This window comes from Mus musculus, chromosome 2 (assembly GCF_000001635.26).
Source record: "Mus musculus strain C57BL/6J chromosome 2, GRCm38.p6 C57BL/6J".
Lineage (NCBI taxonomy): Eukaryota > Metazoa > Chordata > Mammalia > Rodentia > Muridae > Mus > Mus musculus.
Window position 1 is genome coordinate 101,673,549 of NC_000068.7, and position 4,871 is coordinate 101,678,419.

The following is a 4,871-nucleotide window of genomic DNA, read 5'->3' on the forward strand; positions in this document are numbered from 1 at the left end:
GGACATGAGTCCATGAACTTCTGGAAGTGAGAGTTCAAGAAACCTCATTTCTTTATAACATTACCAAGCCTCGAGGGAGTTTGCTCCAGGAATAAAACTCAAACATAGAGAATAATTCAAAACTAAACTTCTGTCTGTTAGTAGATCAGAGTCTGCTCCCAGCCAAGCAGTTGCCCGAGCCAAAAGCTCAGCTCCAATACCAGCTGCCACTATCTATGGTGTTGCCAGGAGCCTCTCTGTACATGTCTAGGCCTTTTACCTTCTCTTTGTCACCCTGCCTTACCATTTCACAATCGATTTTCCCCTCCTCTGCTCAGAGAACTTTGTCTCATTTTGGTGGCTAGAAGGGTTTCAACCACATCAACTTTATAGATGCTGGGAACAAATCAAACTCACTTCAGCTGAGGGCTCTTACAGTAGTTGCCTCCACTACCTGGGCCACTCTACTAAAAACGGCTCTGCATGAGGAAAATGGTCAGCTTTAATTTAACCCTTTAGTTCTCAGAGAAGCTAGTTTTGACAGGGTAGTATTAAATACATTTTTACTGGGGGCTGGAGTGATAGATGGGTGGGGTGATAGGCACAATTCCATGTGCCTGTAATTCTATTACTCCAGGCATGGGAACACGAGAATCCCAGGGACTCTCTGGCCAGCCAGTCTAGCTCAGCCACTGAAATCCAGATTTGGTAAGAAATTCTGTCTCAAAAAATAAAAAAGGTAAAATGTGTCTCTCGAGAGAAACCTGGCTCAAGCAGTTCATCTATCAGACCCAAGTTCAATTCCCAACACCTACATGAGGTGCCCAGGTAAATCCTGCCCCCAAATTACATAACTACTTCTGGTTTTTTGTGGATATGTGTACTCTGTGGTGTATACTCACAAAAACTCACATATATACACATACATGAAATAAAATAAATATTAAAAATAAGATGGAGAGCAGTTGAGAAAGACATCCAGACATTTACATAAGAGCTCTCACAGGTATGCAACACACACACACACACACACACACACACACACGCATGCACACATGCAATCTACACTCTCAGGGATTCTGACTTCCCGAGACTTTCCTAGGAGTTACTACTATTGAAGTAACCTCATTTATTCAGTCTGTATGTCCTGACATACTGAGTTGTGGGTCTTATGGAGAACAGACATGGTTTATTTATCTACCACAATACCTCCTGGGATGTAAAGAATGCCAACACTTTCCGTTTGCTACCTGTTACTGCGTAATAAATTATCAAAAATGTAGACCCTTGAGCAAACTCACATCTCACAGCTTCTGTAGGCCAAGGATTCCACTCCCTAGATGGTGTGCTGACAGACCCAGGCAATCCTCTGGCTATTCAGGAAGGCTAGACTTGTCTTTGTGTGAGCCTTTTCCTGAGCACTGCCCTGGTGTCCTTAAGACAGCAAGAGTCCCCTTAAAATGAATAACTCTGAGAACAAAGCATCTTCTGCCCTCTTCCTAGGCGGATGCATCCTGTCATTTCCACACTATGTGATTAGTTACATGAGTCAGCCATAGGTAGGTATTGTGAAGGATGATGTCACATGGATGTAAACGCCATCTCCATCATTATCCAATTTGTCGGGTCCCAGAGAAATCCAGGACAAGTCTAACTGGGTTCCTGTGGCTGCACCCAGCCCTTCTCACCCCTGAACTCCTCCAGGCTGGGGGCTGAGCTTCCCTTCCCCCAGCTTCTGATTCCTATAATCCAGCCATTTCAGCCATGGGCTCTCTTAGAGCCTGGTCCTCAGCTCCTCTCTCGGCCCCCTTGCCCTCTCTCCTCCCTCTCTCTCTCCTCTCTCACTCTCCTCAGTCCCACCTCTCATGGCCCAGTTCTGTCTGGATCCTTCCAGACTCCTCTGGCTCTACTCTCCCATCTACACTGAAACCCTTCTCATAGCCTCATTTTCACTTAATATTAAACTAATGAATTGTGTCTTAATTTGACAATTTCACTCCTCAAGAGACATCTTTTTTTTTCCCCCAGATGTTTGGGAAATACTTCCCCTCAATCTCTCTACCATATTGCCTGGATGGAATATTCTATTTCATCTATAAAACATCTTTTATTATATTTACATGTGTGTGTGCACACAAATAGTCCACATCACATGTATAAAGATCATAGGACAATTTGTGGGAGTCTTTTTTTCTTCTTCTACCATTTGGGTCTGAAAATAGAACTCAAGTCACTGGGCTTAATGGCAAGTGCCTTTATCCATTGAACCACCTCAATAGCATCTCCTGGTTTTATTTTGTTAAAAAAATCTATGTTTGTTGTGATGATTATATTTTGTATACATTCTGTTTATTTATAAGATTATTGAACAAGGTATTTTCAGCTTGCGTCATCTTCGAGAACCTGAGTGTTCGGATTGCTACATCTGTCAGGAACTCTGCTAGTCAGCACATCTGGCTCCTCCATCTGTACAGAACTTCCCAGTCTGCAGAGCAGCTTCACTACGGTCTTATCTGAAACCACTTCAGCTTTGAGAAAGCAAACAAGGTAGATTTCATTCTAATGTTATAGATGAGGACACCTGATCAGAATCCAGTTTTGCTGAGGAGCAGAGCCAGAAGTGCAACTTCGGTATTCTGATTGGTCTTATCAGAAGAGAGGCTAAGAAGGAAATGTGTCTAAAAAATGGGTGGGATTGCACTTCAAATGCAACTATACCATCTCATTGACTTAAGACAAAAACGCTTCTTCCCTGCTCATCTTTTCCAAAGTAGAGGCTGACTTTCCAAGGTGACTCCCCCCTCCTCATGACACAAGAACTTACTTCTTCCTTCTGAAAGCTTCTTTCTCCTTGGTCTCCAGGGTTGTAATGGTTAATCTTGACTATCAACTTGATTGAGAAATACTTAGGTTGGTAAAGATGCCATTAATTAGAGCATCAGTTGACTGCTGGGAAAGGATAACACTCTGAAAAGTGGGTCTGGACTGAGAAGGTCGGTAGTGAGTATGGGGAAGCTTCAGTGTCTTGCTCTGGTCTTTTCCTCTCCCCCTCCCTCCCTCCCCCACCCTCTGCTTCCTGGCTTCTGTCCTGTGAGCTGTTCACCCTCTGCTCTGCTGTACACTCTTTGCTGTGGATTTATATGTCTGAAACTGGGAGCTAAGATTAAATGTTTTCTTCCTTAAGTTCCTCCTGTCACATATTTTGGTTACAGCTTTACAAAAGGAACTGACATGGTCATTAAACATAGGCAGCAGCATGGATGGAATCAGACGACAGGAGTCCTTCTCCATCACAGCTCGAGTCCTGACTTTCTCATGGCCCTGCCTGACTGCAAGCAGACAGAGATGTATACGTTCCCTATGCCCAAGACTCTCTATTATACAAAAAGTAGTAGGGTGTGTATAGGACTTGCAGAATTAGGATGAGGTCCCCCCCAAGAACATTCAGAAAAACAGTTTAAAGAAATGAACACAGAGCCGGGCGTGGTGGTGCACACCTTTAATCCCAGCACTTAGGAGGCAGAGGCAGGCGGATTTCTGAGTTCGAGGCCAGCCTGGTCTACAAAGTGAGTTCCAGGACAGCCAAGGCTACACAGAGAAACCCTGTGTTAAAAAACCAACCAACCAACAAACAAACAAACAAACAAAAACAAAAAGAAATAAACACAGAACACCTGATCTTTTTGAAAGCCTCTTGCTAAGTTCTCCCACATCAATTTTTTTTATTAGTTCACCTTGACAACAGTGTGTAAGGTACCACCCATGATGTAAACCTGTTCTATGATTTAGGAAGTGGAAGCTTGTAATGTCTGTCACGTGACTAACTTGCTCCAGAGGTCACACTAATAAATGAAGGAAATCCAATGCCCTGCCTTTTCTTTTCTCTGTGCCTCTCTCTCTCTCTTTTTTGTAGTGTGCGCATGTGTGTGTGTGTGTATGTGTATGTACGTGCACTTGCACACATGTGCATTATGTGCATGCCATTGTGTGCACTTGTAGTTCAGAGGACAACTTTTGGCAATAGGTTCTCTTCTACGGTGTAGGTTCTGGAGTTCCAGCGCATATCGTCAGGACTAAAGTCATGTTTCTTTACCCGCTGAGACATCTCACTGGTCCTTTACCCACCACTGACTTTGTAAGATGATCCCTTTTTGCATACCTCAGGAGTTTACTTATATAAGTGGAGGGGACAGCTATACGCAGAGTATTGCAATTCAACTTGCTTCCTTCTACTTCTTAAACTGCGTGATGAGCACACAGAAGCCTGGGTGTAGCTTTTTATACTCTTCATGCCTTAAACATTTCAAAGCACTTTTTAAAGGGGATAGAGGAAGAATTGAGTTTGAGTTGTACTAGATTCTTATGTTTGAAAGAATCCTTCTACTAAGATGTCAGCAAAAGATAGTATTATTGATATTTACTGCACATATTATTTCCTAGATGATTTTAAATAACTTATTTACATGTATCTACTTACCTTACCTAACAGCCTTAATACACAATAATACCTTTCATATCAGATGGAGAAGATGAGTCAAATTTTCAGATGAGGGTGAAAATCTTTTGGGCATCTATTGCATTGTGCCAGTTACAATCCGTAGATATTTGCATCCAGTTAAACTGAGAACTCAAAATAGCTCTCCCGTGACAATGTTGGAGAATGGGATCATGCAGATGGCAGCAATTGTGAAGAAATGTTTCATGCATGAGACGACTGTTTTGCACTGGTCCGAGGAAGGGCTACGTGATTAATGTAAGGTTCTGCCTATTGAGAAAACTTCTTTGCGAGGAAGGGCGGGGTAAGGCTTCAGCGTGGAGGACCACAGACAGGGGGCGGCCTCTCCCGCGGGGCCTCTTTGTCCCGGGGCGCGCTCCCCTCCCCTTGCTGCTCC